At 52.4% G+C, this 26,869-nt stretch overlaps 1 protein-coding gene across 3 annotated transcripts in view; it reads right to left on the bottom strand.

Moving 5' to 3' along the window:
* SEMA4D (semaphorin 4D) overlaps positions 1–26,869 on the bottom strand; it is a 109,102-nt gene that overhangs the window by 55,608 nt on the left and 26,625 nt on the right. Inside the window, exon 1 of one of the 3 annotated variants that reach the window (XM_060101279.1) lies at positions 9,485–9,560. The exons of the other annotated variants lie outside the window; for them this stretch is intronic. The gene's annotated coding sequence lies outside the window, so the exon portion shown is untranslated. Of the gene's footprint in view, positions 1–9,484; positions 9,561–26,869 lie in introns of those variants that run through there. 3 annotated transcript variants of the gene reach the window in all.

The raw sequence follows: 26,869 nt of genomic DNA, 5'->3' as shown, positions 1-26,869 counted from the left end.
CTTGTCTCCATAAGTGATTGTGAAGCTCCTCTTAGCACAAAACCACATCTTAACGGACCTACATTGGTTTTCTATGGCTGCTGTAAAATAATACCACAAACTTGGTGACTTAAAACAGCATAAATTTATTATCCCAACTGTTCTGGAGGTCAGAAGTCTGACATGGGACTCACTGGGCTAGAATTCAAGAGCTGGCTGTGTTCCTTCTGGAGGTTCTGTGAAGAATCGTTACCTTGCCTTTTTCAGCTTCCAAAGGCCTCCTGCATTCCTTGGCTGGTGGCCCATTCCTCTACCTTAAAGCGAGTGAAGAGCACAGGCCAAAGAGCCCACTTGAGCATAAGGATTATTTTGAGCTGAAGGCAACTGAGAACAGCAGATACAAGAAGAGCTCCCTGCCCTCCCCCATTTGCCTAAAAGCAGGACATAAATTCTCTCTGTACAGTGTACTGGAGATGACGCTGAGATGAGTCTGCATAATTAACCTTACTAAACATCCTTTATCTACCATATGCTTCCTAGTCACCTTCCCACAATTTACTAGCCCTAGGGACCCAACCCCCCTTGCCTTTGTCTTGTCGCTTCAAAATTTATTGCCCTTTGTTAAAGTGATATATAAGCCCCAAGTCTAACTGCTTCTTTGGGTTTTTACTTCTTTTGTGTGAAGTGCCTGTGCATATAACAATATTAAATTTTGTATGCCTTTCCCCCCCGTTAATCTGCTGTCAGTTTAATTCACAGGCCCCAGTCACCGAACCTAAGAGCAGAGGAAAAGTTTTTCCTCCCCTGTGCCAGCAGCACAGCAACTTCTCTCCTCTCTGCCCCACTGACTCTCTTATTACGATCCTGTGATTACACTGAGGGCCTACCCAGATAAACCAGGATAATCTCCCTATCTCAAGATCCTTAACTTAAATCACATCTGCAAAGTCCCTTTACCGTGTAAAGCAACACAGTCACTCCAGGGATTAGAATGTGGACGTGTTTAGGGACCTGCAGACCCCCTAGCAGAGCCCTACTGCTATTCAGTAATGTGGCCCTACAGGACACAACTCCTGATTTTTCTCCTAGAAAACAATTAGGTTTTTAGGTGGTCTCCCAATTTCTTGATACTGAAAAGTAATTAAGATTTCCTTTTTTAATACTGGGAAGTCCAAACGAGACCCATCTGCCTTTGAGGGCCGAGTTAGCCAGCTGGCCTGAGAGCTAAGAGTCCACATAGGTGCCGTGGTGGAGGGGGCCGCTGAGAGGCGAGACCGCCACTCCTGCACACCCTCCATGAGGTCAGACAGCGTTGGAGATGCCAACACAGAAATCCAGGCTAGGAAAAGTCAGGATGAGGGCAATCATAGGGTAGCAAGTATTTTAAGAATGCTGGTTGAATAAAAATGCAAATGATTGTTAATAGGAACTAGAAAATAAGAAGGAAACCACACATTCCAAGGTAATCTTGACTTGATGAGTCATTCAGATGCAAATTTTATCCCAATTTTGGAAGGATTACAAACACCCCCATTCACAGCCCTATTCCTATGCTAATTCTAATCTCAGAACTCTCCCTCCACAGTTCCCAGCCTGGGCACTTTCCCGCCACTGTCTCTCTTGATGAGGCCCTTAAGCACAGGCAGCTTTTTCAAGCTGGCACAGCGGAGTTTCTGGTGTGTCTCTGGCCACACCGCCCCGTTCCGGACCCCCAGGGACAGGGCCCTCCCCAGTTCTCGGACTTTCACACACTTGAGTCCTACCGGACTCAAGGCCCGTGGCCTTCATCGGCTTCTTACCAAGCACATATGAAAGGGAGAAACCAAGAGACCTAAGCAATCCAAACAATAAAGGGAGGTGACAAACACTCCCTGCCCCATATCTACATCTGCTGTGACACGTCCACAGGGACCTGAATCAGCTGCCCAGGAAAAGGACCCAGGAGCCTCCCCTGGCCAGCAGAGCACCTGCCCTGCGTCACAGCCTCGGCCCTGGACGCCTGCCGACCTACTGGATGGACAGATGGACTTCTCACAGACAAACTCCTCCAGTCCTCTAGAAGAGTGACCGGTCATTCAGGCCCTGGTCACTCGGGTGGGGGGCTAGAAGGACACCTGCCTGCTAACTCAGCCCGCTCCCATTCAACTGAGCCGTGAGAAGTGGGAAAACAAAATCCCATCGGCACGAATAATGAGAAGATGCTGGGATGCACTAAGTACTCAGCCTCGCTGTACACGTCTCCTCGTCAGTGAAATGGGGATGACTGGAACTCATCCCAAGTATTGAGAGGATTAAGCAAGGTGCCACATGTCAGGCACTCAGAACTAAAGAACCAAACTCTGATTTTTATACATTCTTCTACCTGGTAGTTTATAGATCCTTCTGGATTCTTCTAGTAGGAAATAACAAATCATACCATCTGGAAAAAAAGAAAGGAACAAAAGAAAATGCTGAGCCTCTTGGCAGCAAACCCTAAAGAGCCAAGCCCCTGCCGCCAGGCCCAGTGGCCTCCCCTCTCCCAGGGGCCACACTCACCGGCCGGCTCCCTGACCCCACCCTGGCCACGGGCAGGACGGCGCTCAGGATGCCCTCTGGCCCGGCCGCCCCACCTTCACGGGGAGCTCTGCCGCCCAGGGCGTCTGTCCTGACACCTGGGTCTCCAGGGTGCAGCCCGGGTGGGGCCACAGGGACGGGCCACAGGCAGCTGGGCCCACTGGGGCCACGACAAGGCGCCGTTCAGCTGTGGGACAAGGCCCCGCAGTGAGCCTCCCTCGGGCCATGGAACACGCTTGCCCCATTCTCGTCCCTTTCAATGGCCGGCTGTGCTCCATCGATGTGGGCCCGATTGTTCTCCTGTGTGGGCTCATTCAGGGGGGCGGGCAGGGCCAGCCCAGGCCGAGGGAGGAGGAGGCAGGAGCTCCTGTCCCCAAGGAGAAAGGCCCTTAGAGCCCTGCAGGGAGGGGGGAGGGGTCCTGCCGAGGGCGGGCCCCTCGGCGCCCAGGGATCACACAGGCCTGGCCACGCAGTCACCGAGGGCCTCTGGGCTCCGGGGCGAGGATGGGGAGCTGCGCTTCTTCCTGGCTCCCCTGCAGGGCCCCGGGCAAGCCCCTCAGCCCCTCTGAGAGTCGGTGTCCAGCCTTGAAAACAGGGAGGGTCGCGGCATCTGATCATGTGGTGGCTGCAAGCTGGCAGCGAGGGTGAATGGGGACATGGTGTATGCAGAGAACCTCGGGCCAAAAACCAGCGCGGGAAGAGGTGCTGGTCAAGGAGCGCCTCTCTGTCTCCTGACCACTGCCCGTCGGCACGTCCTCCCATGAGCGGGCCTCACCCTGGGACCGCCACGCCGTCGCGGGGTTGGCTGGGGGCGGGGCGGCACACGAGCACCAGTGCAGCACTGGCCGTCCCCCGCGGGGCCCGGAAGGGGGCACAGCGTGGGGATGGTGGTGCCCACACGTGGTTGTGAACGAACACGAGGAGACGGGCAGACGCCGCAGGCTCAGCCTCCCAGACACGGCTTCCAACCGGCACCCAGCACCACAGCAACTTCCCCTTCCCCAGAATGCAGCACCCGCACCTCTGCTGCCGCCATGAGCAACTCTGGGCTCCAGGAGGGGAGGACACGGGCCTGGGACACAGCGGTGACAGCAGGAGCCGACCCACACGTGCTGCCTGCAACAGGCACAGACTCCGGTGTCTACCTCTGGTTACGCGGCCACCAGGACGGAGGGCTGGCTGACAAGTCCTGGGCTGAAGGAAGCTGGGCCGCGATGTGGGCAGACACAGATGATGGCCACGCACACTGGGTGTCTGAGCCTCGGGCATAAGCTGGATGGGGACTGGCCGCACCCATCTGACGGACGGAGCTACACTGTATGAGAGGTCCACGCCCTGCCCCGGCAGGACAGTAACTTGCTCTCTCCCAGACCTCAACTCTAAAATCCCTTAAACGCAGCAACCAGGTCCATCCCACCTGCTGAAACAAACAGCGCCCAGGCAGCTGCCAGCACGATGGCCGCTGCCCTTTCTAACTGGACGGTTCCTAATGAGACACAGGGGCAGCAGGAGGGGGTCAGTCTGCGCTAGACGCAGTAAGGCTGTGACGAGGGGCGGTGAGGCAGACTCTGCAGGGAGCAGCCCCACGTGATCCCAGGCACCTGTCCCGTGACCTCTCACACCTTCCTCTCCCTCAGAGCCTTTGGTGACAAGGCCCTGAGCTGCAGGCTTGGAGACAAGACGCAGGAGAAGCAGGAGGGCCACAGCTGGGGTGGGCTCTGGGAACACCACGCCCTGGGATGGCTTGGGGACGACTTCCAGAGCCTCCCAGGGCCTTGTGATGGTTCCCATCAGAAGTCCAAGGAGACATGCTCCGTGACTTGTCTGACGGAGCCAGGTGACTGTGACCCTCAGCTAGGGACAGAGCTGGGCTCATGAAATTCGGGAAAATATTAATCCATCCCGTCATGAGTTAAAAGCTGCTCCAGTCAAACCAGCATTATGAAAACACTTTATTCTGTTCATGAGAAACACGAACGTTTCTGGCTTTAAAGATATTTTGAGGCAATGGACTGAAATATTCTTTATACTCACTGACTAGAATTATATATAACTTATGTATTGTAGTCTGCAACATGCTTTACAATTTTAGAATATTTTCATAGACTTATAATATACGAGCTATCTGTTTTAAAGAACAGAGTTTCTTTGAATCCTTTAAGGTCTCCTTGCTGCGAGTCAAAACCACTCTGGTCTGTAAATTGCCTACGAAGATGATAAGCTCTGAAGGCAATTTTCTTAAAGTAGCAGTAACATTAAAAGAAACACTTGGGGGCTTCCCTGGTGGCGCAGTGGTTAAGAATCCTCCTGCCAATGCAGGAGACACGGGTTCAATCCCTGGTCCGGGAAGATCCCACATACCACAGAGCAACTAAGCCCGAGCGCCACAACTACTGAGCCTGCGCTCTAGAGCCCGTGAGCCACAACTACTGAGCCTGTGTGCCGCAACTACTGAAGTCCACGTGTCCTAGAGCCTGCGCTCTGTAACAAGAGAAGTCACCGCAATGAGAAGGCTGCGCACCACAACGAAGAGTAACCCCTGCTCCCCGCAACTAGAGAAAGCCCGCGTGCAGCAACGAAGACCCAACGCAGCCAAAAATTAATTAATTAAAACAATTTTAATAAAATCTGTATCTTAAAAAAAAAGGAAACACTTGAGGAAACACTTTTCTTCTGTGATTAAAGACTTCACAAAAAAATTAAGGTACCAAACAAGAGGCTAAGGGTTTCAAACAGCAGCCTTTGCCTTCCGCAAATAACGAGATGCAAAATTTAATTCTGCTTCCACTGAAAAGGTGCTCCTCTGATCAGCACTAGCTCAGCAGACCCATCTCAAGATCTCTGCAGCCCACCGCAGACCTCAGGCCCCAGAGTGTATCAATGGGTCGATTCAGTTTATGGTAAACAGCAAGAGAAGTGTCTATTTTTATAAACCTATTTACAGGGACGTGCACCTTTACAAAAAGTGAGCAAAGAACCAAATGCACAAATTTAGGTCAAATGAAACCCAGCTGACCCATGTTCAAGCTCACCACATCTTAGCCTCAATTTTAAGCACGAATACAACCTTATCTGGCTCAAGGATGCTCCGTATAATAATTCTGCAGTCAGTGCACGGCCTTGGTCACAGCTGCCAAGAGCCAGCTAGGGTGAGGAAAAGCGCCAGGGACAAACCAGCCTGCCTTCAGTCTCACCAAGAACCGTCCAGACAGACAATGGAGGCCCAGTGGTTCATCACCTGTCCTCTGACCTGACCCTCCCTGTGTGGGCCACCCAGGACATGGGGCTTCTCTCCTATAGCCCCTCACCTGCACACACCCCACACACTGCTGTTCCCAGCCACGCTGACCCCTTTGGCCCTGTCTTCTGCACGGGCACCTTCCACATATCAGCCACTCAGGGTATCCTCCGCACCCTTCCAATGTGGCCCAATACCCTCTGGGTAACATGTCCCTGATTTTCTAGAAAAAAAGGAGGCCACGATGGACAGACCATCATGGGGGCTCTCAGGGGGTCTGCCTGGTGGACATGCCATCTTGGGTACTCTCAGGGGGGTTTGTGCAATGGACAGGCCACCCTGGGGATGTGGTATGAGTGGTGGATGGGCCATCATCCAGTTGGGGGAAACATGAGTTTCCAGGCAGACAACCCAAAGGTGCTGAGGCGAGAGCCCAGCATATCAGGGCCAAAGCCAGAGGAGAGATGTGGCCAGAATGCTGATACCGAAAGGGTGACCCTGGGCCCTGGCCACAGTGTATGGGGCCAGGCTGTGTCAGGATGCCCCCACCACGAGAAGGGGGCAAAGGGAGCCCAGAGGCAGGAAGAGTGAGAGGGCACAATTCACCTCCCGCCCAGAACTAGGGGCTGCTTCTCAGGGCCGTAGGGTCCCAAACGCCTGGCCCCCTCAGCCCACCTGCCATCAAGGCTGCTTCCTGCGGGCGTAACTCCTGAGTCGCTCTCACCATTTCCACCTCCACACCAGGCCAGTGCTTTCTGTTTCCAGCTTTCCTACTTGGACCTGCACTAAAATCCCATTAAAATGTGGCCTCTGATCAGCAACGCAGCAACAGCCTCCACTGCTGGGACAAAGGGCTGGGGGCTGGCAGTAGGGTGACCTCTTCACGCAGGGGGCTGTCACCCAGCAGGGCAGGGAGGAGGCAGACGTGGGCGGGGACCGACAGCGCCTCCCGGGGCACACGCCCCACAGCTGGGTTTAAACGTCTCTCTTCCCCACTGGACACGCAGCTCGATGTGCACATGCCCGAATCGTGCAGGTACGGACTTGCTGACTGTCACAGGCAAGGCTGGCGAGCTGGCATGTTACTAATGCCCCCTCCCCGGCCAGGCCACCGGGAGCGCCTCACACATCCTTCCCACCCCTGCCGGCCACAGCCTCTGGGCCCCAACTAGGTTTACTTCCCCTGTGTGGCCTGGGTCATGGTCAGTGCCACAGCAATGGGAGGGGGGTTCGTGGGACGGAGGCCAAGGAGCTGCCCGGCACCCACCCACAGCCCCACTGGCGCAGAAAGAGTGGCTTCACGTTCTCAAGCTCCCCAAGTGTCTATTAAATGTAAACAGCTCTGCAAGGAGCACTGAACTTCTTACTTGGTCACAGCAGCACAGGAGGAATTATAAGGAAGCCAAGGGCCTGCAGAATCTCCGGAGCGGGGTGCTTGCAGCAAGGAGAGGCAAGTGCCAGCGCGATCTGAAACATCAGAAGAAACTGCCCGGCCAGGGCCACCTCCTCTGCTGGCTGGAAATACGGAGTCCGAGGTGAAATTTGGAAAGACAGATGAGTTTCACTTCCGCAGGCACCCAACAGCTGGCAAAGAATCAGCACCACACACCCTCCCCCACCTCGAGCTCTTGTGTCAAAACCCACTCGTGGGGGGTTATGATCCACGCAGGCCTGGAGGGGATCAGCACTAGACACTGCCCGGCACGGCCGGGGTCCTTGGCCCGCCCTCCTCACCCCTTCCCAGTAAGGAAGCAGACAGACCGCCAGGCACAGACCCTGGATCCACCCTGGGACCTGGTTCAAGTGCACCAGGCAAACACCCACCCCTCGGTGTGCCAGGACTGTCTGCAAACCCTGTCACAAGCAGCCAAGCCCGAGTCTAGAGGACCCGAGTCGCCCAGGAGGAGCACGCCTAAGAGCGGGCAGACACCACCCCTGCAGCAGCGCTAACTGCTCCCCAGCCTCCTCCCTCCTTCCCACGGGGCCTGTCCTCCACCCACAGGAAGGTGCCTGGTTCACCTTCCACTGACTGCACAGCAGGTGTGCACGGTCCAGTTGTTCCTGCAGAGCCTCCAGCCACCCAGGTGTCTGGGGGACAGACGAGCCCGCCTGCACAGTGTATCCTGCACCCCACCCACCCGTGGCTGCCACCCAAGAAGCAGGCTGGGCCACCAGCAGCTGCCAAAGGAGGACCTTCGCAAGGCAGAGTGACAGGACAGCCCCAGGCCTCCAGCGCCCACACACCCCTCCGCCCCACCCCACCCCCTCTTCTGCTGAGCCCAGCTTCCTTATGTGAGTCTGTTGTCATCCTGTGTGGGGTGAGGTGTATGCAGCTCAAGGCATACCTCCCCCTGCAGTGTGGGCGGGGCTAGGGCCACAAGAGGGTCAGCACAGGCCCTAACCACACCAGGGTCCCAGTGTGGGTGGAGCCAGGCCAGCTTGGGCAGCACAGCGGGAGCTTGGGCACAGAGGGTGCTTGGGGGACACAGAGGACACGTGGGGAAACAGAGCAGTGCTGCTCAGAGGGCCCAAGTCAGTGCCCAGGTGTGAGCTCCTGAGGGCAGCCGTCAGACACGGGGTACCTGGGAACAGTCGCATTCACACACGCCAAGGGCACATGCACCCCGCCACATACACACACGCCCCACCAAGTGCAGAGTACTAGCACCCATACCCAGAGAAAAGCCACACCATGGCAAGTCCCCAACACAATGGTGGAGCCGGTGCAATGTATTATCTTTTCACTCCCCCATGAAAAACCTGTTCTCTGTTGAGTGCCTTTTCCCTTGGACACTACTGTTTCACTTGTTTAATGGTCTTTAAAAATTCTGCACGCGCAGAGGGGTAATTTTATGCAATGCGATGGTCGCTGTGTCCTTTTCCACCTGGCCCTCCCTCCAACCTCCACCATACCTTTGTGCCCATTGCCCCTGGCAGCACAGCCACCGTGTGTCCACCCAAATCTTCCTCTGCCCAGGAGCCACGAGACACACGTAAATGTGGCCACGCAGTCCTGAGTGCATATATAAGAACAGTCCTGTAACATCTCACTGTGAACACAGAGCTCAGCGAGGGGGTGGGGTTCCTTCACCAGCTATCGAGACACACTCTACATATAGCCGCTACCAATGTAAAGTTGGAAAATGGAAGACAAACGGGCCAGTGGTATGGAATGGAGAATCCCTGAAGGCAACCAGTTTACATGAGACCATACTATACCACAGAGCTGAAGTTCAGTTCATTGATCAAAGGATGGATTACTGAATAATAAGTGCTGGTACACTGGAAGGAAATAAAACCAGACTCCCCTCCCTCAAGCATCTTACTCCATATTATGCAAAAGCATTTTGCACACACTCAAGAGCAGAATTTGTACACAAAACGATAAAACACCTGCCAGGAAATCAAGAGACAGCCTGTGGAATCTTCCTAACAAACATGGGTCCCTAGAAGTCATAAAAGGAAAGAAAGACATATTCGACAATAAAATGATTTAATCTTGATGGCAAACGACACGTTAATAAACGTAATTAGCAAACAACAGAACTGGGAATAAATGTTTTCAAGGCAGAAAATCAACAACATGTGTAACAAATAAACAGCCCCTACAAATGGATAAGGGAGGGGGAAACACCCTGAGAGAAACACGGGCAAAGAACACAAACAGGCGTTTCACAGACGGAGGAATCTTTTGAGCCAAGATCCTAAACTCACCAGATTCAAGGAGACACATGTCAAGGAACAAAGCTGCAGCTCCGCCCCTCTCAGATGGACAAAGTCGAAAAGACTTCTCATGCCCACCGCAGAGAGAGCGTACAGGATCAGGGTACACACTCATCCATGCAGGGAAGAGACCGGCTGCTAGATCTTTTTGAAAAGTTATCTGGCCTGATCTATGAAACAAAGAGACACACACCCCGCCCCAGCGGTGCCTGAAATCCATGCCTGAATAACAGCCCCATGCGTGTGGCTGGGGTGTTTACAGTAGCACTGTTTACACTGGCTGTGTTCTTTTCCTGTAGCAGCTCTAACAAATGACCATAAACCGGGTGGCTTAGAACAACAGAAATCTACTCTCTCACAGTTCTGGAGGTCAGAAGTCTGCAATCAGTTTCAGTGGGCTGAAATCACGGTGTCAGCAGGGCTGCACTCCCTCTGGAGACGCTGAGGGAGAATCCTTCCTTGCCTCGCCCAGCTTTTGGTGGCTTGTGGCATTCCTTCGTTTGTGGCCACTGTATGTCAGAGTCCCCAGAGAAACAGAATCAACAGGATGTGTATATACAGAGAAAGAGATTTATTATAATGAATCTGATCACATGACCATGGACGCTGGAGAGCCCCGAGATCTACAGTCAGCAAGCTGGACCCAGAAGAGCCGAGGGTACAAGTTCCATCTCTGGTCCATATCTGAAGACTGGGGAAGACCAATGTCCCAGCTCAAAGAGAGCCTGGCAGAGGGAGGGAATTCTGTCTTACTCCGCCTCTCTTCTCTATTCAGGCCCTCAACTGATTGGATGAGGCCCTCCCACATGGGGGAGGACAATCTGCTTTAGTCTGTCTACAGATCCAAATGCTAATCCCACCCAGACACGCCCAGGATCAGGTTTGACGACGTATCTGGGCACCCATGGCACAGCCAAGCTGACACACAGAATCAGCCGTCACACCCACGTCATTCTTACTCTCTGCTTCATCTTCACGTCACCTTCTCCCCTTGTCTTTCACATCTCTCCTGCCTCCCTCTCATAAGGACACGTGTGATGGCATTTAGGGCCCATCAGATAACCCAGGATCGCCTCCTCATGCAAGATCCTTAACTGAATCACATCTGCAAAGATCCCATCACTAGAAAAGGTAACACGCAGAAGTTCCAGGGATTAGAATCTGACTTCTTTGGGGGCCCTTATTCAGCCTACTACAGAGAACCAAAAAAAGCGATCTTGGAGCCTGAGTGAGTGGCCCCAAGTGGGGCCTGGTCCAAGTTCATAATGAACACTGACCAGTCGGTAATTAACCCACCGCCCCCCCCCACAAAGATGGCCAAGAAGACAAAGACACACGATCTTGTCTCCATAATGAACACAGCTGGGCCTCTCTCAGGTTCTAGTGAGGACACTTTGCTGCCCATGGCATTTTCCTGCACAAATGAGTGCCCCCTTGGACTCAAAGGCCTGGGCCATCCAAGACCCTAGAGAGCCATGTCTTTCCAACGAGGCAGCAAAACAAGGCAATGAAGGCATGAAGCGTATCTGTACAGGGTTTACATAGAAGGATGGAGGCACCCGCTTTCCAAACCCACCTTCTGCTCCCCAAACCAAGCTGGGCAGAGTCCTCAAAGCCAGCCATGCCAGGGATGGGGGAGGGGCTCGGCCTCACCCACATTCCTACCGCTCTCTCCCCGCCTCCAGACAGCTTAAGGCCCCGCCACCCACACCGAAGGGCTCAGCTGGACAAGACTCACATCCCCGCGTGCCACCCACATCCTCTTCCTTCCCGTACAGCCACCTGTCCGAGTCTCCCATCAAGGGCTATCTCACCCCAGGGGCCCATCCTCGTGTCCCCCACAGGCCAGCCTCACTGATGGACACATGCTTGAGGGACTTCTCCAGGCAAGGCAGCCTGCTCTCTGGGAGAACTTGCTGCTGAGCTCCAGCTGGGAACTACCCCTCGGGGCCACTCCTTGGACATCTCCCCAGCTTCAGGCGTAGGCTCCTCGGGCCTCCTCCCCTCCAAACTTCACGTGTCCCCAAGCCACACTCCCCGTCTCCCAAGGTTGGGATGCCTCCTAGACAGCCTGGGTGGAGCTGGCCTGTAAGTGGACCCTCCATCCTTCCAGTTTCTCAGCCAAAACCTCGGTGCATCCTCGGCCCCCACCCCATCCCTGATCCAACCTGGCAGCAAGTCCCCTCAGCTCCACCTCCAAATAAATGCCCAGTCGGGCCATCCTCCCACCCCTACTGCTACACTCTGGCCCAAGCCACCACGTCTCTCCCTGGATCACCTCACAGTCTCCTAACAGGGTGCCCTGTTCCACCTTCCAGGGTCCATTCTTCCTAGAGGCCTGTGGTCCTGTCCAAACCCTTGGCTCCCAGGGCTCCCATCTCAGCATCCCTGAGCACAGATAAACTCACCATCTGCCTACCTCTTCTCCTCTCACCTGTCCCTCCCGCACACTCCTGCCTCAGGACCTTTGCACCTGCTGTCCCTTTTGCTTGGAACACTCCTCCCCAAACCCAGGCCCAGCTCCTGTCTTTTCTCAACGAACTGCCCCTCCTCCGCTTGACTTCTCTTCTTTGCACCCACCACCATCTCACCCCCCCTCCATATCTGACTTAACTGATCCCCTTTGTGGTCCATCCTCCCCAACACGAGAAAGCTCTCTCCACTTTGGAAAGCCCGGTGCCTAGAGCACGTGGGACACAGCTCAGGAGTTCAGTATGCTGTTCGAGTGATGGGCCCCAGAGGGACCTGTCCCTCCCCGGCTATCAGGGAGAGCTGGGGCTCCACACCCTGGGCCAGCCATGCCCTCCCGCCATGGGAGCAGGGCCGCCCTGGGGGACACAGCTTGCCCGCACTCCAAGTGTGCACCAACACCACAGGGCAGGGCAGATGTGGAACCCGGAAGCCTGTGCGTGCCCTGAAAACGTGTCGGATGCACCAGGAAGGAGTTTACTGAAAGGCTGTTTCAGTGGCTTCACCCATGCACGTGACAGCATCGACACATGCTCACTCTTTTCAGAGAAAAACAGGCTTTTGTGGGATATAAATAGCCCAGCCAGATGTGGGAAGGCCTGTGGGTCTCTCCCAGGACTCGGGCCACGTGCCCCGCAGCTACTCAAACAGCAGCCCACATTCACCAGCTTGTCAGCGGGGCTTCCAGGGGCGGAAGAGGGTTAAACGGTGGTCCCTCCTCCCACCAGATCAGTGGCAGGAGGTCATCAAAGCCATCGCTGACACACGGGCTTGGCACGCCAACCAGCACGCACAGGCCACAGCTGTAAGCAGGAGATCAGGCCAGATGCACTGCACGTTTCTTCATCCACAGAAATCAGGGAGACAAAAGCCCAGACAACGGGGAGCCAGAAAACGGGGAGCCTGGAAAACAGGGAGTCCGGATAAGGCGCAGCCTGAATGACAGGGAGCTGGGATGGCCTTTCAGGGGAGCAGCGTGCTCACCAAAGCCAAGTGCTCGGTTCCCTGTGCAAGAGAAACACCATCTGAGCACAGAACCCATTTCTTGGATGAGGCCCAGCAGTCCATGTGTAACTGTCTGCAGAAATGCAAAAACAATAGCACTCAGAGCTGGGTTCAAGGTATTCTCAAAGCCTGATATACCTACCTGTTCCTAATCTGTGCCTCCCAGCCTACGGGCTGGGCCTTGATAGAAGGGGGAACTCAAACACAGAGGGTATCAGAGAATAGCCGAGACCTGTGCCCCCCACAGAAACACCAGGCGGGCCGCACACGTGACCATGTGCATGATTTCAGGTGTGCCTACAAGTCCCATTGAGAGTAAAAACAAATAGGTGAAGTTCGTTTTAATAATATATTTTATTTAGCCCAATACACGTCGAAAGCACAATCGCTTCAACACATAATTAATAGGGTCGTGGACAGGATATCCTACCATTGCTTCTGAGTCTAGGTCTCCACAGCCACAGCGCTGCTCGGCTCTGACCGGCCACACGTGGAGCGTTCCTCACCCCGTGTGGTGTCGGCCACAGCACCGGACAGCATGGGCCCAGGTGTGGCTGGAGGTGTGGAAGCTTCCAGTCACTATGAATGGACCCAGCAAGATCAGAGTTGGGGACAGCTATGGAGGGAGGTCCTAGACGCAGCCCTCTGTCCACCCTGGTCCTGGTTCCTTGGAGCCCCGTCCTTAGTAGGATGGACAGGGCACCAGCACCCACGGGTGCTCTCTCACTAGACACTGACCAGGGCAGCCCCTGAGCTGGGCGGTGCTCAAGCCCTCCGTCCTGTTCCAGCAGCTTTTGGACACACCGCTTTATACATACGTGCCTTCTTGTCAGTAACCTGTTGCTCCTGTAACATAATCTGTTCTGTACGCCTTGAGAGGACACATTTGGGCTAATACCATGCATAGATCAGCATTAGGATAAAGTTCCTTGTATATAATTTTTACATTAAAGAGTCATGAACTTTCAGTTCCTCAGGCCAGTTGCACAGACTTAAAAGCTCAGACCACTCACCATTAGTTAGAGCAGCATCCACAGGACCCTGGATGCCCTCGAGGGATGGTCCTGGGAGCTTGTCCAGGTGACAGCCTCACAGGGCTGCAGCCAGAGGACCAGAGAGACCCTCCCTGGCCTTCTGACACATGCAGAAGTAATTAACTCCCGTTTCAGAGTCACTTAATTGCATCTACAGTCATCCTGCTCTCAGCTCTGCAAGACACTAAATGCCATTTGCTAAAAATAAAGCACACCTCCAATGGGCAGGTGCTCTATCTCATGCCCAAGGAGCCCCCTGCCTCCGGGGGCCACCCTGGTACCCAGGCAGCACGCACAGCGCACTCTTGTTAAGAATAAAACCATGGGATTAACGACCAGGCAGCACCAAAACAAAAACACGCAGAGTAATTCACTTCCTCCACTCAAGTTCTCACCATAAGCAGGACCACCAGGCTTTAGGAGTTTGAGTCAAAGGGGAAAAAGGGACAAATGAGACATAAAACTGTACCCCGCAGCCATCCACAGGAACCCTATCCTGGGAGGCCGCAGAGCCCCTCACGGCCCCTGCTGCTCCATGCTTCGGGGAAGCCCACAGGCAGGTGACGTCCCCAAGGTAGGCGCCCCAGCACCGCCAACAGACCCACGCCTTGAAGCCAGGCCTCCCAGACCACCTGGTCCCCGTCCTCATGGGAGGACACACAATCCCAGAGGTCAGCTCCTCACAGAGGCTGACCTTAGTTCACCGCACGTCCCCAGGACTCTCATCACAGAGAGAGACGGGCCCACAGCAGCAACACAAGGACATACCTGCTCCAGCCTCACATAGAGAACCCACCCGCACGACGTTTCCGTATGAACCCCTTCAAAGGGGCAAAGTTGATCCTGGAAATGAGTTGTTTTCTTCACTTCAACACAAGTTCTAGAGTATTCTTCAATCTTCCTAAGCCTTGCCTTTTCAATTATCTTTTGTAAGCCGTCTATTTACAATGTGACAGGTAAAGAAGCCAAGGGGAGATTCCTAACATGGGGGTGGGGCAGTTCCCAGGGCCGGGGACTCAGGGCAGGGCCAGAAGCCTGGGCAGCAAACACCGAACGCTCCCCCCAAGAACAATTCTATCAGCAGGATGGGCATCTGGAGAGGACATGGTACTTAAATGTCTTGTGTACACACTGAAAATAAAAGTCACTCCTGGCTCCCTCTAACACAAGCATGTCTGGAAGACTTTTAATCCAGGTCTCTCTGCAGGGACACGCACAGATGTCTGCGGGTCTGAAGTGGCCGTGGCCCCGCTAGCTCGGAGTGTGACGGACGGGCCTGGCAGCCGACATTTCCACCACCCTCCTCCACTGCCATGTCCAGGGCTGCCAGCATGGGTCCTGCTCACTTTGTTAGCTCTTCTGGAAGCTGATTCTTAGGCTGCTGGCTCCCAGCCCAAACAAACAGACTCGTTCCATCAGAAGCTCTCTTCTCTCCTGGCTTAATCAGAGCAAGTAAATGTGACGAAAGCTCGAGAAGGGCCCAAGGCGGACCCTGAGCTGAAGACGGCCCTCCAGGGCCACAGCGAGTGCCAAAGCTGCAAATCCAGTTTAGATCTGACTGCCAGGGTGTGAGACTGGAGGTCCCAGGTTGCCAACGCCCCCGCAGGAGAGGAGTAGCATCAAAGGCAGCGGTGGATGGAAAGCGAAGAGGCTTGGAGCTAACGCTCATGCCAGCGCTGGGCAGCAACCCCATTCTGCAGCCCCGGCCCTTTCCCTCCTGCCCAGAGAAGCTGGCGCTGACCACAGACACCCCACTCCTGGACCTGCTCCTGCAGCCTGGCCTCGAGCAGCCCTTCTCCTGCCCTGGCCTCTGCAGCCGCAGCTCCCAGACGGACTGTGAACCCTCCAGCAGGACCGCCTGAGCTTTCTTCTTTTGTTTGTTTTTTTGTTTTTGCGGTACGCGGGCCTCTCACTGTTGTGGCCTCTCCCGTTGCGGAGCACAGGCTCCAGACGCGCAGGCTCAGTGGCCATGGCTCACGGGCCCAGCCGCTCCGTGGCATGTGGGATCTTCCCGGACCGGGGCACGAACCCATGTCCCCTGCATCGGCAGGCGGACTCCCAACCACCGCGCCACCAGGGAAGCCCCCGCCTGAGCTTTCTGACCCCAGCTTTCCTCCTCTGCTCTCCAGTCCCCAGCTGGTGCCAGGAGCGTAACAAACAGATGAAGCCGCTCGCTGACGGGAGGAACACCTACGGCAAGACCTGCTCAGGAGCCACCTCTAAAAAGAACTGAGCTCTGCAGGTGGATTTCATCCCCTACCCGATGATCGGTGTCATGAAACATTTTAGCGACTGGGATGCGGCTTCCCACTACCGTCTGGGATGGCAGAGTCTGAGACAGAGTGAGAAGAGGGGACACGTGAGCAGGGCAAACCATGAGCCGGAACCCCTTACCCCCCATCCTACACGCAGATTAGATGCCCCAGCCACGCCACAGGCCCCCGGGACTCAGTCATGGGGTGCAGCTCACCCGGCCAGGAGAGACCAGACGCAGCATCTGCACGAACTGGGAGCAAAGAGCATCATTTGCACCCTGATTGCGTCCATGCCACTCCCCTGGGCCCAGTGAGCACGGAGCACGAGCTCCTGGAGGTGCAGGAGTGGGGGCGGGTCAGGCTCCCAAACTGGCCCCTAATTCACAATCACATGGTAAGAAACTGCTGGTGTTCAAGCTTAGCATTTCAACAATGTTTAAGTTTTAAAGTGAATTACGAACGGAAAACCCAAAATCAGAAAAAGAGAAAAGGGGGGAGGAAGAGGGGGAGAGTCACGGCAAGAAAAAAGAAAGGAAGAAACCAAAAATGTCGTGGAATCTGTGAGAGTTTTTCATGACCCTGTAATCAGGGCGGGCCTACTAAACGTCCCCCAATCAGAGCCTAGGAGGAGCCTCTGCCGGGGCTCCTTCCTTCCACAGGGCTCCTGGCCTCCCTCAGGAGGCACCCCAACCCCCTGACCAAGCCCCACCGAGCAGCTCAAGGGCACAACACTGTAGATGGCCAGCGCCCCCTCGCACGGCCCTGTCCCCAGAGCCGCTCCTGCGTGCGGCAGGTCCTTCCCATCCATCACAGCCCAGCTCACGTGTGCCTCCGCTGGAAGCAGGTCCCCATGGGAAAGGCCTGGGCGGGGGCAGGGTGGCCCCACTGTGGTTTCAGCGCCCAGGTGGCCGAAGCACGCAGTCCAGGCAGCCACCCGTCCACCGCCATGACAGACCCACTCCCTGCAGAGCTCAGCCTGACAGTCTTGATTGCACCTGGCCCTGCGATCGGCAGGTAGACCGCGCCATCCCTCTGTGATCCAGGAAGGGCTCACTGCGCCTGACTCCGATAAGACGGGGGCCCCTTTCACCTAGGGCAAGGTGAGACACGGGCCCCCGAATTCCACTCTGTGCCTTGTAGTGATGGGCTGAACAGCTCGCCCCTACAGATAAATCGGAACAAAACCCTTGTTACCCGACTCTGGTTCAGATTCTCTCCTTCCCCCAGGCCTCCGTCGACCCACCGTGAGGCTGAGCGCTCGGATGGCCCCCCTGAGAACAGGCCGGCCTTGGGGGACACATCCTCCAATCTACCACCCCATCACTCTTCATCCCCACACCCGGGTCCTAATAGCCTTGTCTACACCTCCCTACCAAGAAAAAACCCAGTTTGCCGATCCCTGACATGCTCGCCCATGTCCTGGGCACACATCTCTCCACTGCAACAGGCGCCTCCCTGGTTCCCCCATAATAATCCTTCCTAATAAAGCCTCTTATTACTAAGTCTGGCTCTGTTTTCCTTGTGACAACTGATTACAAATTACTTGAAGCCCAAAACACATGGGTCTGATGGACAGGTGAGACCTCTGACTTCCACCTTCCTGAAGACTCATAGGGTTCCATAATGTCCCACCAGTCCAGGGTCACGGTACAAACAGGGACTGGTTCAGGAGTCAACTCAGGGGCGTGTCCGAGACCTCAAGTCACAGCTGCTCCTGGGGGCTGGCAGGCAAGAGAAACGGGGAAGCAACATCAAAGGACAATCACACCACTCACGCACATCCAGCATCCCATTCGCTGCGGAAAACTCAGCCTTTCCTTGGAAACATCAAACACAGCACACGGGACCTTTTGCTTAAGCGGACACCCCTCCAGGAGGTGGGCAGGGCTTCATGGGGCCATCCAAAGCACGACACACAGTGTATCCAGGACCCCTGCTCTCCGGGCCCCTGCAGGGAGAGAAGTTCCCGGCGGGAATACTCCCACCACCAACAAATGCTTGCCCTCATGCTCTGGGCGGGGCGGGGGGGGGGGCGGTCACTGCTCTCCTGAAAACAAAAGATTCTCTTCTAAACATGCTGCAACTAAATGTGTGAAATGAAATGTTCATCTCACTGGTAATCAGAATAATACAAATCAACACAAGATGCCATTCTCCCCCTACAGAATTAACAACGAAAAAATGATGAGGCTCAATGGTGGTGAGGAGGTATGAGTCCCTCCCCAATGTCAACAGGAAGCCTCTTCAAGAAGCAACATCCGGAACCTTAGAAAAGTCAACGCTAGCTACGGGTAACGATAAGAAACAGGGACAGGTACTCACACACAAAAGTTCTCATCCAGGAGCCTCTCGATAGCATAAAACTGAAAACATCCCCAAAAGAGAGGATTAAATAAATGAGAGTATATACAAGACCAGACTGGCACCAGAGTGTGCGTACGTGTCTCTCTGGACACATGACCTTGAGCAGATTGCTGTGGTTTTGAGTCAAACCTCCTCAGCCAACCAAGGAGTTAATGGTGACACCCACTGCCCTACCTGAGGTGTGTGGACACGTGAGAAAAACCATCAAAATAAACCTCTAGAAATTGCATCCACCTGAGTTTTTCTCCTACGCTGGAGAATGGCATGAGGATAGAAAACCACAGTGTACAAACCCTGGAGAAAGTCCTGGGATCAACCTGTGTCTTTAGTAACAAATGAATTAACGGATCAGATTGAACAGAAGGGTAGGATGGGTTTTAGCAAACCGCTTTTCCTAGCAGCTGATTAAACTCGGTTTGGGTTAGGAAGGGAAACCCTCAGGCCCTACTGAGACCCAAACTGCAGAGCGAGGTGCTGAAATCACACACGCACACGCCACCCTGGCTGCGACATCCTCTGCGTAGCCACAGGGAGGTGCTTAGAAATCGCTCCACACCACTGTGCTGTAAATACTTGAAACTTGATTTCTTATGAATACAGATGTTGGGACATTTCACTAACTTCTCTCCCAAACTTGGGTGCCACAACTCCTCGCAGAAATGAAGGTCGTTAGCCGTGTGTTATTTACGATAGGAAAACCCGCAAAGCTGGCTTCAGGGGAGAAGTGGGGACTCCGAGGGAAGGGGACCCAAGCTCTCCCCTCGTGCCACACTGATGTGAGCGATAACAAGCAGCCGTCAGATAGGACGTGGAGACGCTGTTTCCTCGTGGATACGCATGTAATACGAGAGCTGTGTTTTCTTTACAAAATAGATTTTTTTTTTTTTTGGTACAATGATGCAATGTCTTACATCTGAAGGAGTGAAAATTCCCCCAAATGTCAGCCAACAGGAAACAACAAATGCCTATCACTTAAATCAAAAACAAGCCAACGACACCTTGAACTGAAAGCTGTCCTTGGCCGTTTACAAAAGCGCCAACAGCCCTCCTGAGGTGAAAATCTTGAGCTCACACCAGCCATCTTCTGTCCAACAATCCAGTCCCTTCTGCAGACAGGGGTTTGTCTCTGTTCAACAGGACTATTCTGGGGGTTCCCACAATCAAGGCTTGACCTTTCTCTTTCTGCTCAAGGTCACAACCACCTGCTTATTGCGGTTGGTTTTGGACAGCAGGGAAAGGTCCCTCCCCACGTGGCCAAGGGACTGGGAAAAGCCAGGGTCACTGAGGGCCAAGTTCAAACCTGAGGTGGCACCAGAGTGAGGGCCCCACGAGGAAGACTGACTGAGACTCGGGCCAGTTAGGGGTTCAACCTTCACACATGGAGGTTGTGCTTTAGGTCTGCTGGGAACATGGGGTACCAGGGAGTCCTCAGCCCCTGAGGGACAGCCTGGGCCAACTCCTGGCCATTACCACAGGGCCCAGAGAGCTCAGGGGGTGAAGGTCCTGCTCTCTGCTCAGCTGATGATGACACCTAGCACGCAAGCCCATTGGCTCCGACTGCATGGGATTTCTGTTCTTGGCACTATGCCCTCTCCACAACTGTAAACACCTGGCTTGCTCAACACAGCACTGGACTTGCGATAATTAATCAATACCTGCTGACTGACCAGACAGGGCACAGAGCGCCCGCCCAGGAAGATGACTTCGTTTCAAAATATCACCCAAGAGCCCCAGACAAGATAGGAAAGTCCACACGTGAAGTGCTCACCTACCCTCCATGACCAGATTCTCATTCTAAAAAAAAAAAAAAAAACCCAGCCCACCGCATGCCATGGAGGACGTACAGGAGACGCTGGAGGACTGAAAACCAGCACCACCCAGTGAGAAGGGCCGGCAGCTCAGCCAAGGGCGGGATGGTTGTTAAAAGGTCATTTCAAAAAATGACCACATTTGGGCTTCCCTGGTGGCGCAGTGGTTGAGAGTCCGCCTGCTAATGCAGGGGACACGGGTTCGTGCCCTGGTCTGGGAGGATCCCATGTGCCGCGGAGCGGCTGGGCCCGTGAGCCACGGCCGCTGAGCCTGCGTGTCCGGAGCCTGTGCTCCGCAACGGGAGAGGCCACAAAAGTGAGAGGCCCGCGTACCGCAAGACAAAAAAAAAAAAAAAAAAAAAAAAAGACCACATGTTAAAAGTGTTATTTAACTCGTTTTCATGAGGAACCAATGAGACATTACAGCGCCTTCAAAGAAGGCACAAGATTATATGGAGGCCAAGGGAGGAGGAAAGGGGGTGACTGCTTAGTGGTACGCAGCAGTGAAGTACCACTTTTATCATGCAGGGGGTGATGAAAAGGTCTTAGAACTAGATACAGGCGGTGGTTACACACTGTGAATGTCCTAAATGCCACTGAGCTGTTCACTGTAACGTGGTTAATTTTATGTTATGTGCACTTCAGCTCAACTAAAATACATATATATGTGTATATATATATATATATATATATATATATATATATATATATATATATAAAGAAATATAGAAATGAACTTCCAACAGGCACAAAACTGGATTTTTCCGTGAGAGGAAGTCAACTGCCCTGCCGCTGGACAGAATTCATTTGCCTGTCTACAGGCGAGGACTGTCTGCATTATGTACAACTTACAGAGCTGTACCAAGCCAGACAAACCCCACAGGCTCCAATGTTCCATCCAAAGGATGCTCATTCCAAAGTCCACGGTGGACAGAAGGGAGGCCAGAACTGTGAGGTTTGGGAGGGAAAGGGGCTCAGGACCCGGCAATGGTACCCAGTGAGGTGAAGGGGGAAGTGGTACCAAGAAGGACTCCTGCATCTCTAGAGGGGAGAGGGGGCTGAGGAGAGCTGGGGAGCTGGGAGCAGGGAGGAGGTTTGCCCCGACAGTGTCAGGGACGCAGGTCCTGGAGCATCACTGTCCAGTGAGAGGCCCAGCAGCGTCCCAGCAGCCCCTCCCAGGCTGTGGGACATTCCCAGCAAGGAACTGCAGCCAGCTGGGGCATGTGCCAATGGAGCTGACACATAAATTGCTGAATGACATGAATCAAAGATACCCCCTTACTCGAATGAAAAAACATGTTGATCACTCAGGTCTGTGCTCACACAGCCTTGAAAATAAGGAACAGGGACGCCCATTCACTTTCAGAAATGCCTTTTCTTTCTGCCAAACTAGAATTCTTTCCAGGGTTCCTCGAACATCTCTAAGAACCCCTAACGTCAGAGAGAGGGGGGCACCTGGGGCCTTCTCTTTCTTTGAAAAAGAATCACTGCTCTAGGAAGCCACACACGTTTACCCCAGGTCTGCTCACCCCCCAGACCCCTTCCAGCCTGCACACACCTGCTCAGACACGCGGATGCCAAGCAGACCATTCCTCAGAGGTCAGAGGAGAGACTGTTCTTGGGGCACACGCTTCCTTGAGAGGCCGCCCAGGGAGTCAGTGAGTTTCCTTCTGTAGAGAACACATGCCGTGTCATGTCGAGAGGGCATGTGCTTCCGTCCGCACAAGGCCACGCTTGAGAAACATCCGTCTCAAGGCCTGAGTTGGTCACATGCATGCATGAGTTCCTTGGTGACAGCCAACCTGTGCTCTTTTCACTGTAATTTGTGTGCACTAATCAACACCCTCATATCCGGTCCCCGGACAGCACATGGCAACATCTGCAGTCCTGATGGTCGGTGTTTTCAGGTGAGTTCTCATGTGACACCAAAGGAGGTCACTGCCAGGATGCGAGGTTTCCTTGCTGGGTTCACATGATGATGACACATGAACACCACGTCCGTTACCGGAACCTTCTGCAAGGATGCTGCTCCACTTCCACTGCCCTCTCCTTACTATGTAACTATTAGGTTCTAAGCCACAAGCTCCAGAAGACATGGCCCAAAGAGGGTTTTGTTACTCTTTTACAAGCAATCAGAACAGAAACTAAAATGTCACCAAACTCCTGGAAAGAAACAGAATGATTAATCTGCAGAGCGAATCGTACAGGTAAGAATTAACAGGGGCTCCCCCTCTCAGCTGTCAAAGCTGAACACTCTCCGTCAAAAGGAGTGGGCATTCCTTCCCCACCATGCCCCCACCTGTGCCCCGGCACCTGCCTCCCTCTTGGCGGCCACATGCGGACAAGGACACAAGGACACGGGGAACAGGTGGGAGAGCGTGCGTCTGCGTACTTTCACGTCCTTGCAGCCTAGCTGCCCATCTTCTGAGACCTCAGAACTAGATGGTCTTGGGATCTCAAGTGGGACGCCCCCCGAGGCACCACGCCAGCATGTGGTGCCCACAGTTCAGCCCCAAAGGAGACTAGGGCTGCAGGGGCTAAAAGGATTTACACCCAAACTCTCTCGGAGGAGGGGCTGATTTTAATTCCCCTTTCTGTACATCCTACAGTACATGTGCTACTTTTATAGTAAGGGGGAAAATTACACCTAGAAGAATTACAATTCTTGAAAGGCTCCCCACCCTACTTTTGGAAACAGCCCTCCAAAGACCTAAGCTGTCCTGGTGGCTAGTATCCAAGCCACGGCCCCTCACCTGGAACTTCCTGACCAGCCCGCAGCAGGCAAGCAGCAGAAGGACAGACTGAGCTGCCACAGGACTGTGATACAGTGAGTAAAGCAGGGTGGTCACTGTGCCAGGCCTGGTCCTCCAAATGACTTGCAATCATTTAGGAAACGCTGTGTCCCCTAACCTCGCCAGGGCCTGCACAGGTTTCCAAACCCTTCTGCTTTTGCAAAAACCTATTTTCTTTCTATTGCTCATAAATGCCTCTCTTATTCTAAAGCCCAGTGTGACACAGTTTTTTTTTTAATTAAATGAAGCAAAATTAATCTTGCTTGACACATTACTAAACAACTATGACCCTTTCTCTCCCTTAGGAAGATGTCACACTATCAGGGTCAGAAACGGTTATGGTCTGAATGTTTATGTCTCCCCCCACCCCAAATTCACATGTTAAATCCTACCCCCACCCCCGGCATGATGGTATTGGGGGGGGGGCCTCTGGGAGGTGAGGAGGACATGAAAGTGGAGCCCTCGTGAATGTGATTCGTGTCCTTATAAGAGAGACCCCAGCACGCTCCCTCGCCCATTTTACCTTGGGACGACACAGTGAGAAGTCCAAGACCTGAACCCAGGCCCTACCCAACCGACCACATCAGCACCCTGATCTCAAATGTCTAGCCTCCAGAGCTGTGAGAAACAAACATCAGTTGCTTATAAGCCACCCAGTCTGTGGCATTTTGTAACAGCAGCCCAAACCCCACAGCTTTCGTCAGTCTAAAAATGTTTACTTTAGGATTCCTGATGAAGGAAAACAAAGTATTATACAGAAGGACATGCTATCAACTATCCTCCATCCCTGCCAAATAATCGACCACTACTAAACAATCTCCACTTAAACCTCTAATTAAAACATACCACTACACTGGCCTTAATTTACCAGGGTTTTAAAAGCAACCCAGGGGCTTCCCTGGTGGCACAGTGGTTAAGAAACTGCCTGCCAGTGCAAGGGACACGGGTTCGAACACTGGTCCGGGAAGATCCCACATGCCGCAGAGCAACTAAGCCTGTGCGCCACAGCTACCGAGCCTGTGCTCTAGAGCCTGCGAGCCACAACTACTGAGCTTGCGTGCCTAGAGCCCATGAATCGCAACAAGTGAAGCCACTGTAACGAAGACCCAATGCAGCCAAAAAACACAAAAAACAAAAACGTAACCCAGTTTGTGGCCTTGATTAGAAATACACGAAACATAAATTAGTCAATACTACAGACACACCACTTGGAACAATCCCCTTAAACACCATGAACAAGGGGGGAATCTCTTCTACCCTTTAGTGAGATTCCACACACCCCCGCCCCACCCCACCCCCCCACGCCGTGTGAAATTGCTCCCTGGCAGCAAACTGATGCTTCCGGAAACACAAGAAGACATGCAGGTCACTGGGGTGCCGTGTATTAACTTTCCACCCCTGGGCACCAAATGCTGCCCAAAAGCCTTAAAGTTCCTCCGAACACACCTCATTTGCTACTCCCTAAAGATACCATGGAAACCCAGGGAATCCAGCCTAGGGAGACGGGGCAACGCCTTCAGCTAGGATGCTGGCCCCATTCCAAACAAAGGCTACATTTCAGACACTAGGTCTGATACATTCCCAAATCCCAGTACCAGGAGAGAGAGGTGTGATCGCTGCAGACCTACAGACAGTGATGGATAATAAGGGAATCCCACGAACAACTCTGCAAGTAAAGTCAACAACTTAAAGGGAATAATCCAATCTCTCAACCACCACAAATTACCACAATGCATCATGATGAAATAGGTAACCTGAACAATACTTAACAAATAGAATTCATACTTTAAAACTCTTCTGAGAAAGACATCTCCAGACCCAGATGGTTTTACCAGCAAATTCTACCAAACATTTAAGAAAGAACATCAATTCTACATAAGCTCTTCCAGAGCACAGAAGAAAAAACACTTCCCAACTTAAATGAGGCCAGCATTACCCTGATAACAAAACCAGACAAAAATAGCACATGAAAATTGCAAACCAACATGAACACAGATGCAAAAATCCTCAAAAAATATTAGCAAATTTAATCCAGCTACATATATATATATATATATATATATATATATATATATATATATATACACATAAATGGTACACCACAACCAAATGGAGTTTATCCCAGAATGCAAGGCTGGTTCAATATATAAAATCGATCAATGTAATCTACCATATTAACAGTCTATAGAAGAAAAAACATACAAGCGTATCAACTTATGTAGAAAAAGTATCTGAAAAAAATCAGCCTCCAATCATGATAACTCTCAGCAAATTAGAAATAGAAGGGAACCTCTACAGTCTACTAACAGACATCTGTGAAGAAACCTATAGCTAACATGATACTCACTGATGGAAGACTGAAGGCTCTCCCCTAAGACCAGGGACAAGGCAGATGTCCCCTCTCACTGCCTCTATTCAACACTGCACTGGAGGCCTGGCTAGTGAATGAGGCGAGAAAAATATATAAAAGGCATACAGATTAGCAAGGAAGAAATAAAATGGCCTTTTCACAGACAGCATGATTGCCTCTGCAGAAAATTCCAAAGACTCTACAACAACAACAAAAAAGCTCTCAGGACTAACAAGTGAGTTGAGCAAAATCACAGGATACGAGATCAGTAACAGAAAATGAATCATCTTCCCATGAACTCCCTATAAATGATGGTAAACTGGTAAGTTGAACTTCATCACAATTAGAACATTTTGTTCCGTGAAAGATTTTGTTACAAGAATTAAAAGACAAGTTACGGACTGGAAGAAAATATTTGAAAACCCTGAACCTGACAAAGAACTTGTGTTCAGAACATAGGAAAAATTCCCAAAACTCAACAGGAAGAAAAAACCAACCCAATAAAATAAGAGACACTTCACCAGGGAGGATGTAGAGATGGCAAATAAGCATGTGAGAAAATGTTTAATGACATCAGTCACTAGGAAATGCAAATTAAAACCACAAGGAGACACAGTGTATGCAAATTAGAATGACTAAAACAATGGTGGTGCAGCCACTGTGGAAAACAGTATGGAGGTTTCTCAAAAAACTAAAAAACAGAACTACCATGTGACCCAGCGATTCCGCTCCTGGGTATAGATCTGAAAAAAAACAAAACTGCTAAGTTGAAAAGATACATGCACCCCAATATTCACAGCAGCATTATTTACAACAGCCAAGCTATGGAAGCAACCTAAGTGTACATCAACAGATGAATGGATAAAGAAGATGTGGTATAAATAAATAAATAAATATATATATATATACATATATATATATATATATATACACACACACACAACAGAATACTACTCAGTCATAAAAAGAATGAAATTTTACCATTTGCAGTAACATAAATAGACTTGGAAGGCATTATGCTAAGTGAAATAAGTCAGAGAAAAACAGATACTGTGTGATATCACTTGCACGTAGAATCTAAAAATACAACAAACTAGTGACTATAACAAAAAAGAAACAGACTCACAGATATAGAGAACAAATTAGTGGTTACCCGTGGGGAGAGGGTTGGGGGGAGGGGCAATACAGACAAAGGGGATTAAGAGGTACAAACTATCAGGTATAAAATAAGCTACAAGGATATATTGTACAACACGGGGAATATAGCCAATATTTTATAATAACTATAAATGGAGTAAA

The sequence above is a fragment of the Mesoplodon densirostris genome, chromosome 6, assembly GCF_025265405.1.
Source record: "Mesoplodon densirostris isolate mMesDen1 chromosome 6, mMesDen1 primary haplotype, whole genome shotgun sequence".
NCBI classification, from domain to species: Eukaryota; Metazoa; Chordata; class Mammalia; order Artiodactyla; family Ziphiidae; genus Mesoplodon; species Mesoplodon densirostris.
This window is presented reverse-complemented; position numbering and strand designations above follow the sequence as displayed.